The sequence below is a fragment of the Sinohyriopsis cumingii genome, chromosome 15, assembly GCF_028554795.1.
Source record: "Sinohyriopsis cumingii isolate HCF-2022 chromosome 15, ASM2855479v2, whole genome shotgun sequence".
Classification (NCBI taxonomy): domain Eukaryota; kingdom Metazoa; phylum Mollusca; class Bivalvia; order Unionida; family Unionidae; genus Sinohyriopsis; species Sinohyriopsis cumingii.
This window is the reverse complement of record NC_142975.1, coordinates 143,019,928-143,032,506: the sequence shown is the minus strand read 5'-3', so window position 1 is coordinate 143,032,506 and position 12,579 is coordinate 143,019,928.

Here is a 12,579-nt window from a genome sequence, read left to right as displayed (position 1 = left end):
TGATTGTATTGATCATTTCAAATGTCAGATCAGTCTTTTTAATACCTAAATCTCATGCCAATATTTTTGTCTTGCCTTAAAGAATAGGCCAGACATGTGATCACTTTTCTGATGGCATGGTTGTTGTCATGAATTTGTCTGACACCATTTATGTTCAGTCATGCAACTTGATGGGTATATTCATCTTGCAGGGTACTGTCCACTACAGCCAGATGTAGGTCACAGTGATCTACTTTTCACACTCCAGTTATTACATTAACTTACTTTGGACACTGTTATTTTTTGCAGTCCTGAAATTTTGATGGGGGTTTATTGGTCCACGGAATATTAATTACCTCATTGATCAATTTAAGGTCACGGTACTATACATTCCTTGCTCATGTGAACACTAGGGTGCAAGTTTTTTGGATTGTGCTACAGTGCAGCATGCAAGAAGCATTCTTTAGAATTTTTAATTATTTTGGTTGGAAAGTGAAATTTTGGCAAAATTCAGCTGTATCCAATTTAAAAGTTGATTACTTGGTTAGTTTTCAATTATTGGCTACATGATGCCAAGTAAATGCAGTGTATCCCCTTTGGGTGCAAGACAGAGTAAAAAATCTCCTTGGTATCAAAACAGGGGGGCAGACTGAGTAAAAAACAAACTTTGGTATAAAAATGGGGGGTAAAATATATAAAAATTGGGGTCTCTGAAGTGCAAATGAGGGTAAAGGGAAACAATGAAATGGAATCTAAATTTAAGGTATATTTTGCATGTCTTAGTACATTTCCATTCTGCATATAAATATTTACACACACACACACACACACACATCCCCATTGGTGTTATACTCCTTTTAAATTTAAATTTTAGAATAGAATTCTACAAATCTATGAAAAAATAATTTTCTTTCTAGCTCTAATGGGATATAAAATATTTGCAATGGACTGTGTGTATACAGTACTGTAAACATATGTCCAGAAGGCCATTGACAGGACATTGTTGACTTAAGCATTTGCCTAACTGAGGTCATATTTCTTATGCAATTATCAAATTTATTTTGTATTTAAGAAAAAAGAACTTCAGCTTAATTTTGCCAGGATGAGAATAGTAGACATGGTATGTATATACATCCAACTGCTCTGGTGGCCTAGTGGTTAGAGCGTCCGCTTCGGATGTGGGAGGTTGTGGGTTCGATCCCTGGCCAAGTCATACCAAAGACTTAAATGGTACTAACAGCTGCCTCGCTTGGCGCTCAGCATTAAGAGTTAGAGTTAGGACTGGTCGGCCTGGTGTCAGGATAATGTGACTGGGTGGGACATCATGCTACATGTCTGCGGCATGATGCCCCAGTGCTAGACATAACTATAAACTGCCACACTGCAGACATCTTAGCGATATGACTGAAAAATTGTTAAAGCTACGTTAAAAATCCAAAAGACACACACACACACATGTGTAAACATCCATTTTCTACATGTCCTAAGGGAGATAGTAATTGATTGATATAAAAGATTGACCTATTGGCCATTGAAATAGTGCTTTTTAATATTTGGCATCCTTGCTTGTACACAGGCAAAAAATGAGACTGACAGATCAAAGCATATCCCCATCGATAGCCCCATATTAATCACTTTTTACGTCTGTTCATCCATTTATACTTATTGTAATCAATGTAGCTGTGCATAATTGGTGGGTGAACTGGCTGTTACCTGTAGATTATGCCTTATGACAGTTCAGTCCTTCAGGTCCAGGTTTCACAGAGTTATTGCCCCTTTTCCATCAATATCACATCTCCAATGCTGCATATTTTCCTAACATAATGAGATCAGGAATTATTCAGTGTAATCTGATGCAATTTGGTGTGTACATTGCTTCTTAGCTCTAGACATTCCTTGGTGTGAATTGTCTCATTAGCTCTATTTTGAAATGAGTTCTGGTCCATGAATTAATTTCATATCTTACCCTGGGATGTTGCTAGTAACCAGCATAATTCTATAACCCATATACATAATTGGATGCCATTTAGTTGGTGAACTGCATATTTAATTTAGATGTACCTTTTTTAACATTCACCTTTTTAGGTCCAGCTTTGAGAGGGCTGAGGAAGTTATGTTATGATGTGATCCATACACCTCATTGTTTGTAACTTATTTTAACACCATAACACAAGTTGTCAGCCATCTACAGTTACCAAACCTAATAGAGGGCACCTAAAGTTCATTTTTTGGGGTCAAAAGAGAATAGGTCAAAATCACTGACACTGAAAGATGAAAAGTGGTTTCTGTACAATAATTTGAGTTCTCCAGCATCTACCAAGCTTTGTAGATAGCTTGCACTTCAGGAAAGGAAGGACAGTATTAATTTCCAGGTCATAGGTCAAGGTCACTGTGACTGAAAGAAGAAAAATATTTTATTCACAATAACTCCAAGTTCTTCATCTGCAGTTATCAAACTTTGTAGATGGATTGTATTATACTGCCATTGTAAAGCCTTTGTAGATGGATTGTACTATACTACCATTGTAAAGCCTTTGTAGATGGATTTCATACTATACTGCCATTGTAAAGCCTCTGTTGAAGAAACCAGTGCTTGACCATAATGATTTAAAGAACTACTGCCTGTTTCTAACCTCCAGTTAATGTAAAAAATCTTAGAAAAAACTGTTATGATCCTAGGTATCACTCTTGACAGTACTCGTTACACCAACATATAAGGAACATATGCAAGGCTGCATTCACTGTTTTCTTTCAGACACTAAAAAACACTTGTATGTTCCTTAGCTCTTTCAAGACTGGGCTATAGTAATTCACTTCTATCTGGTTCGTCTCAGTATCTTTTACATAAACTATAAAAAGTTTAAGACACAGCTGCTCGGATTATCCTTAGAGGATGAAGAACTGAGCAAACCTCCCCCCTGCTCTGTAACCTCCAATGGCCAACCGCTTGATCCAGAATCAACACAGATCTGTTCACTATGCTATGTTGTATTGACTGGCTCTAGTCCAATATACCTATCTGACATCACCCATGTGTACACCCCATGTAGAAATTGACTCTCCTCCTCTGACACTCATATTCTCATTGTTTCCCACTGTTAAAATTAAGTCATATGGTCAATGTTCATTTGTGTACCAGGGTCCAGCTACATGGAGCAAAACTGCCCATTGATCTTAGACACAAGGACACTGTGATCTCATTCAAGAGTGTTCTTAAAACTGACCTATTTTGACTTCAAGAACAGACTTGAAGACTTAATAATGTTTTTTTATGGTGTTTGTTTTTATGATCATGTTTATGTATTATCTGGTATTGTAAAGCACTTGGAACTTCTAAAGTTTAGGTGCTGTACTAAGTTCTGTATTATTATTATCATTGTTAGGTAAGGAATGACCCTATTAATTTTCAAGTCCAAAAGCCAGAGTCCCTGTGACAGAAAGAATAAAAATGGCTTCTGCACAATAACAGTAATTCTACATTGCAGACTTCAACTACAATGGGGAAGGGGGTGGGCGGGCTTGCATTGGGGGAAAGGAAGGAGCCCATTGACTATGGAGTCAAATGTTTGAAAGTCAAGGTCACCAAGACAGAAAGGAGCGAAATGGTTTCAGCACAATAACATTACTTTTTTGCATCACAAACCAAACTCTGCATGGCTTGCATTTGGGGTAGGGAAGCCTTCTTTCCATTTTGGGGTTGAAAAGGTCAGAGGTCAAAGTCACTCTGATTAAAAGGAATAAACTAGGCTTCTGCATGAAATGTCAGTTCTGGATATAGAGGACTATTAAACAGGGCAGACATATAATGTCCTGTTTTTGGTACTCTTTTTTTCCATTAATATTACATCTCCACTAAAGCAGATCCTTGTAACAAGAATAGCTAAGGAACTGTTCTGTTGAAAATGAGTACTGTGTACATTGTCTCATTAACTTAAATGAGCCTTTCATAGAATTGGTTTTGTCAATTCCACTTTAGACAGGGTTATATCCTTTGATAGCTAACTTAATATCTTCATATGAGATGTTACTTGTATTCAGCACAGCTGTGCAACCCTTACACAAAACTGAATGCCATTTGGTAAATGAATTGCCTAGTACAAATATGTGTGCTTTTGAAGTGTTTCATCTATTCAGATTCCATTTTGAAGGAGTTAGTGCCTTTTTTGCAATGTCATTACATGACTGCTTTTAATCCTTGTAACCATCATAGCTCCGGTTGTTGTTGTGGGCTTGATGTCATTTTTCATCATGTAACAGGCAATACATGGTGGCCATATATAGGAAGAACCCATGAAAACCCTGGAAAGGAACAAGGACCCAAGAGAAACTACTGGCAAGCTTTTTCACATACCGATGTTCCATGGCTGAGCCCAGGGCTCAATCCCACAATGACAGAGGTGAGGTGTCAGAGATCTGTAAAGAAGAACATTTTAGACCACTCATTTAAGTACTCATTTGTCCTGTCAACTCCATTTTGGATAGAGTTATGGCCCATGATAATTAAGTTCGTATTTGTATGAGATGTTCCATTTAACAACTGGGTATGAACATTCTCTCATGGATTTACCTGTGCCTTATCTGGGTTTAGTCTGGTTTTGAGGAGTTATGGCCCCTGCTTGCTTATCCTTCTGACTTTGGTTTCTGTATTATAATTTCACCTAAATTTTTTTATGAGTTGAACAAAATTTGTGATGTATCTTCAGATTAAAACCTGACTGAGTGGATTTTTAGTTCCACTCTAGTTTTTGTTTTAAATTTTGCATAATTACATTTCTTGAGAAAAAGTTAATCCTAGCATTTGACCTATATGGGATTATGCTATTTAAAGATTAACCCAGGGGTGTCTATGCCTAATGTTGGTGTGAATCATTTTTATTTAGCATTTACCAAATGATATTGGTACCAAGCTCAGTATGTCTGGCACTGTATTAAATGTGAAATTTTGCATTGTGAGTGAATGGCCATTTCTATAAAGCCAAAAATTTTACCAAATTTATTAAATGCAATTTAAAACATTTAGCAGGTCAAATTTTCTTCAAATTTAGTCTTGATAAATGCAAATTAAGATACTTAAAACTCCATGCAAATGTATGTGTAGGAAAATTTATCTGTAAGAACAGGGACATGGAAAAAATATAGGATTTCAGATGTTCTGAAGCAATTTTGCTTGTTCAAAATCTGAACTGGTGCAGAATAAATCTGCCTTATAAATATAGTACAATCAACAGCTACATTCAATGTAGTTTTATGGGATACAACTATTTAAATTATGTAATACTTATCTGCTAATTTTAAATTGTTCTTTTATTCCTGGTGCTACTCCCGAATTCTAGGTGAAAATCCTCTCCTTAGAAATTGAAAGTCTAGAAAGAAAATAACACAGTCCCAGTCCAATGCCCAAGTAACTGTGTCCATTCAGAATTTCATCCCTCTTTTACTTGGCCCAGGACCAGAGGACATCAAAGAAATCCAGTAATAATTGCAGGCAAGTATTACATGCCTGAATAAATTTAGTTTTACCCCAGCAACCGCATTACCAGCTATTATTACATTGCTGACTTAGCGAAAATTGGAGGATAACAGTTTTTAGACACAATGTTCCTTCTGTTTCCATTTTGTTATAGGGTTTAACGCCATATTTTAGCACAAGATAGGCTTTACATGGCGGCCAGTATTAATGGTGAAGGAAGAACCCGGGAAAACACCAGAAAGAACCACCGACCCACGAGAAGCTACTGGCAAACTTTTTCACATATCCACATTGGCCAAACGCGAGTCTCGAACCCACGCAGAGGTGGGATGGCAGTGATCCGTAACGGTGAGCGCTTTAGATCACTCGACCCCCCCCCCCCCCCCCCCCCCGTTTGCAGTAGAATGCTACTTCAGACTGGAAGATGGCTTGATGACATTTTGTTGGCCTGGCACAATTGGTCCTAATACATAAATGCTGTCGCCTTGGTGTAACATCAAGTTAAGGTGGGGAGGGTTTGATTAGAATGCCAAAAAGTTACTTTCATGATATCATCCAAAAATTAATGATTAATAAAGGCTAAAGATGCAGCAACAACGCAAACCTAATGGACTTGGATTTTTGTCTAAGATTAATCTTGCTGAGTGTGAGATTAATAACCTCTCTTGATAGTCAACATTATCTGCCTTGAATACACCGTGGGTTCGATCCCCGGCCGAGTCGTACAAAAGAATTGGCGCTCAGCATTGAGGTTAGTGTTATGTCTGGTTGGCCAGGTGTCAGGATAATGTGACTGGGTGGGACATCATGCTACATGTCTGCGGCATGATGCCCCCGTGCTAGACTTCACTATAAACTGCCACATTTCAGACATCGTAGCGATTTGACTGAATTGTTTTTAAAGCTACGTTAAAAATCCAAATCACACACACACACACACAGAATGGCGGATCTCAAATTTATCAGATACATCTCTGAGAGCAGCAAAGAGACATTTCTGAACTTTTCTGTTCTGTTTTGATTAGCCAAATAGAAACGACAAGTTCAGAACGGACAGAAGTCTATCTTGATCACCCCTACCACATATACGACTGAGACTAGGGATTTGAAATGGCTCAGGAGTTACCGAATGTAGATGGTTCTTGACCAAAAGGCAAGCCTCTTAGTGCGCGTATTTAATTCCGTCTAGATGTTGCTAAAAACGGAAGAAAGAATTTTGTAGGAAGTTTATGTAAGGAAAAAAGGAACAAAAGAAAGGTTCCACCCAGGCATTAATGAGCGACAAACTGGTCTTTTCGACTTAAAATTAAACAAGTGTGTTAGGGTTGCTCTATTTCCCTTAATCTTGGAAATTAAACAATAATTTTCTTCGACGAGAAAGAGAACAATATCCGGAACTGCCTCGCAGAGGGACAGATCGAATAAACGCCCTGCGGACTGCACCATTTGTAGGAGACTCTCCACTTGGCATCATAAACCTTGGAGGTTGAATGCCTCCTGGCTAAGCTATGCAGTCTGAAGTCTTGCTTGAAAAATGACTCAAGATGTGTGTGTCTTTTGGATTTTTAACGTAACTTTTAAAAAAATTCAGACTTATCGCTACGATGTCTGCAGTGTGATAGTTTATCGTGATATCTAGCACTGGGGCATAATGCCGCAGACATGTGGCATGATGTCCTACCCAGTCACATTATCCTGACACCAGGCTGATCAGTCCTAACACTAACCTATTAATGCTGAGCGCATTGTAAGGCAGTTATTTGTAAGTTTTATAAGTCGTTAGTATGACTCGGTCATGGTTCGAACCCGCGACCTCTCGCATCCGAGCGAACGCTCTAACCATTAGGCCACCTGAGCGTAACTCATTATAGATCGTCTAATATGAACCTGGCGTGGAGGATCTGTGTATTGTTGAACTGACACAGCAATCGATCCCACTTGAAATTCAAGGTGTGCACCGCACATGCATTCTGATCTGGGATTCGGGAGACATCAGTTCATTTGTGTTGTTGACTCTCGTTGCAAACCAATCTACCAGTGGCTTCCCCCACGGCTGAGAAAGACTCTCGTCTACAGATTGGTGCAGAGACCAATATATGAGGACTTCCTTTCCTTGCCTGGATCATCTGCCTGCTAGAATATTCATCTTCCCTGGAATGTGACCTCAATGTCCATCGAAGGAGGCTCCAGACTTCATAAATACAGAGAAAGGACATGAGCACTTCTTTTGGCAGCTGAGGAACGCCAAGACCGATGTGTTGTCCGTGACATCAGTAATGTATCTGCGTGTTATAAAACTGATACGCGACTATAGTGCTCGATAAACATCAAGCATTTCTAGGTTGTAGAGAGTCCTACCAAGGCCACAGTCCCTGTAGGACTACCCTCTCCATCTGTGGGTGAGCCATCATCCATATAAAGGCACTGAAGCGCATAAGCTATGCCAAGGAAAAGTTCGAAATTGACATCCTTCTCCAGACAAAACGCCGGGATCTCCTGTGAAATGTAAGATAAATCAGCACCAGTACATGTTGCTATTCTTGGTTACCAGTGGCTCGATCCTGTACCCAGTGAGCGGTAGGACGGCCCGGTACAAGATGCCCAGTGATTTTACAATGTAAGATTACCCATATTCGGCAAAGTCATACATTACACGGCGCCGATATTCTGTCTTGTAAGAAGAAGGATTATCATCCAAACCTAGTAAATTACAAACCTTATTTGGCGGGAAGAAAAAAAAAATAACGGAGGAAAAACGCCTCACGAATAAATAAAGTCACCCTTGGTCATAGTTTATTTTACAGAATAATTCAGGAATTCTTATGTTAACGTGGATCATTTTTATTTAGGCGTTCAATACATGTCAGATGTTTTGGGTATCTGCTCTGTATGACTACTACCGGACTCGAATCAGAGGCGTAGCTATGATATTTTGCGCCCGGGGACGAACTATAAAATTGGCGCCCCAGCCCCCTCCCCGTTTAATCACATTTTTGACTATCACCCTTGTTTACTTATTATAATGTAACGTTGTAAGCCTCATTTTGGCGCCCCTGTACCTTGGCGCCCGGGGACATATGTACCCCCCTGCCCCCCCCCCCCCCCAGCTACGCTTCTGACTCGAATGCAAAACTATTACCTCGGAGTGAAGGCCCGGTTTTTTTTTTTTAAAGCCCCAAAAGTGTGTACCTAATGTTGTCGATACAAATTTAAAAGTTTATCCGTTTAAATTGTTTTATATTCTTTTTTTAAATTACATCTAGAGAAAGGCAAATTACGGTACTTAAAAATTATCCTTACAGATTTATGTGTAGTAAAGTTTTGTCGGAAGATGTACAACGCAGATATGCCGAATTTCGATTATTTTGTGAAGAAATCTTTCAGGTTCAATGTATACATACATACATACATACATAATAAAATGATCTATCAGCTGATGATTTCGTCGTATTGTCAAGTCAGACTTATTTTGTATCCATCCAAATATAGCTTTTGAGCCTGAAAGATTTCTTCAAAAATAATTGAAATTCGGTATATCTGCCCTGTCCCATCATCCATCCATATCAACACAAATGTGTGTGTGTGTGATGAATGGTTATTATATAACCAGAGTAAAATCTTTGTTGTTTTTATTTGTCGGTTTACATTTGTTTTGTTTTTTTTTGTGTTTTTTTTTAATATATAGTTTATTGTTGTTTTTTATTTGTGTGTAGCAGCGATTTTTCGCTTGCCTGGTCAGCCTTCCTTCCTTTTATGTTGTTTTTTTCTTCGTGCTGGGTAGTGTTTGCGGTCCATAGCAGTTCTTTTCCATCAATGGTTGTACTTTCTTCTCCATTTGTGTTATTTCTTTTGGGGGCTTTCTTGTTTTTGTAAAACAAATTAAGTTCAATATGGTGCATTTGCGTTTTTCTCTCTATTGTCACTATGATGTTGACTCCCGGAATATTTTCCTCTTTTGACGAGTTATGTTTGTTTGATTGTGATAGTTTTCTGTAGACTGCAGTGGCTTGGATCGTGTCCTGTTTTGGACGCATTTGCGACATTTATAGTTAGGATTGCATGCTGTGTACCAGGTTTTCACCTGGAAACCATAGATACTGAAGAATATTTTAAGTCACTTGAAATGCTCGTTTTGTACGAATGCATCTATATGATCCTTGCCCCATCTACACAAATGTGTATACTTTACAAGTTGCCATTTTGGATTCCTTAATTTCCACGTTGAATTTCTACATGAATCTCTGTGCTGTCGCTTTCAATGTGATTTCTATAGAAATTCCGGTGATACGATTTCCACATCTTGTACAGATATCTCTCTTTCGTTGTCCGGTGGGTGTATCACCTGGTCTGTTGTTTTCCCTTTATTTCTACGGTACCTCTAGTATTTAGTTTTCTCCCTAAGGGTGCATTATGTATATCCCTTTCTCACTGTAGTCATACCCTATATGTCTTCCATATCTGCCCCATTTGCCATAAATATATTTAGTGTATCACCACAGCTTGGTCTCTTCTACCGACACGGCTGCTAGATCCATCCCATCCGGCTGAACACGAGGAGCTTGCCTTTCTCTGTGTTCATGGCAGATGTTTCGAAAATAAAATGTTACAACGCTGGCATTTTCTTTGTAGGTTTCCGATGGATTAGAATTAAATAAATAATATTATGTCGTGGCAAATATATTTTCTGTTGTTCGAGAAGTTGAGATGTCCAATCAATTGTTTTATCAACGAAAGCCATTTTTTAAAAAAATCAAAAGTACTTTTATTATCCACATTATTATTATGGTGTAGTTTTTGTATTTAAAATGATTTTTTTCCCTCACGATGCTTTGTCCTCCATCCTCTGCGGTAGTCTTATATACGTGCGGCGTGCCTTGTACGTGCCATTTGCGACAAGGTTGCAGATTTCTACTAGTTCCTTAACTAAGTGTAACGTCATGTAGGAAAGCCTATTTTACATCTCAGAGTGACCGAACTTCAAGCATACAACATACGTGTCAGAACAGAAATAACGTTTGTTTGTTTTATTTTTAACTGCCAAGCGTAATCTTATTTTCAGCGTCCCACGACACGTGCTACAGAAGTTATGGCCCCTCATTTGCTGTCCTTGTGACTTTCGTATCTACAGCATAATTTGATTAAGCTTTTGTTGTGTTTCAAACAAATTTGGCTTGGCTCTTTATAGCGATCAGACCCTGGACGGGTTTAAGTTCAAATCTTCCTTATTGATACGTATCACTTTGCATTACAGTAAACACAGTCAGTTGCCATCATCAAGGCATTATCGAACGAAACCCGTGCGCCCATATTTTCCGGTGGTAATGACAATCAGTAGGAAAATAAAGAACAAATAGTCCCACAGTGTAGCTAAAGTAGACAAATGAGCCACACCGATTACCGTATGCGCACGCATATTACCTGGATAAAAATGTATACATGCGCACAGGATCCGATACTGGAAAGAGAATATGTTATTGATGAATTCGGTGTCAGAAAAATAAACGTGTATATCCTTTATTCGGTGACGAGAAAAAGAGGGAAATGGGGTTTCTTTAGATTTTAAATTTGTGTTTGCGCGCTTATGTGTTGGCTGAGGATAATATTTATAGTTTGTCTAGTTTAAGTCATTTCACCGCGAAGAAACTAAGTCGGACACAATCACGACAGCAAAACACTGGTGATTTGCGTTTTAAAGATGTATATTTCAAACGGCAATTAAAAGACGTTACTGTACTTGACATAGAGACACGTCAATGTATAAATACAAAGTAAAATTTGACCCTCCCTTATTATTTCTGTCCATCCCACCACACAACCAGGTTAAACTGAAAACATATCTGCATATGTATTGACCTAGCTGATAGTATCAATGCTGTTTTGGTTTGTTTGTTAATGTGTTTGTGTGTGTGTGTGTGGGGGGGTAATTTTTACTTTTAATGCCCTATATATATATATATATATATATATATATATATATATATATATATATATATATATATATATATATATATATATATATATATATATATAAGGCAACACGTCACCTTACGTCAGTATCTGATTTGTCTAGTTCACGTCAGATTTAGAATTGGTATCATATTTACATTTTTAACGGAAGCTAGAGAAGGATATAAATTCATTTTTAAAAATGTCGCTAACTAGATTAGCATTCTCGCAAGCTGATGAAATGTCCAAAGTCAGAGGTTCGCCAAACATTTCTGTCTTTCTTCAACAACATGAGATTTTTTTAATAAGACATTACAAAATTAAGTATTTACAATACTTTAATGCATTATTAACAGTCACCTAAAATGAAAATATGTTCATAATTTTAATTATTTGAAAGAGTCCTTTTTTATCTTTGAGTAAAATCTAACGAGTTTCTCAAGTTAGAGGACTTTACCACCCTTTTTCGAGAAGTAAACAGACCTGCTCCATATGTACAATATAAAGTAAAGGATTGTTTTAGTGTCATCTATATTTAATTTGTAATATTTGAGTCACCTTTATCCATAATTAAGGGTAGGAGTTGGGCCTACCTGACTAATGTCTTTTTTATAAATAACACATAACATAACTAATTCTTGTCTATAACTTTATATTATATATTAAGATCATAATTACTTGAGGGTATACAAAATTATGTGGCTTTCTGACCTTGGAAGTTTATAGAATGGATCTTGTTGATGAATTTGATGGGAAAATGACTCTCATTCTGATTATATTATTGTGTCTTAGTTTTTATACAAAGAAGAAGTACGGAGAAATTCGATATTTCTTTTTTAACATCAGTTTTTAGAGGAATAAATATTAGTTGTGTTTCTCTTAATATTTGAGAGGATTTATTTTAAAGTATTCACTGGAATAATGCTGTTTGACTTAAGGACTAAATCAATATTCTGGGATTATTGTAAATTCATTTAGAAATATTCTGGATTATCTCACTGTGATATATCAAGACTGTTATCAGATCGACACTGTTCCAAACTATTGATTTATGAGCACATAAAAAATTATAATTTATTCAGAACACCACTGGGATTCATTTAAAATACTCATTACTTTTGGACTTATGATAGAGCTTTTAGGGCTATTTTGGATTTAATTCACATTACTGTAAGTTCCATGTA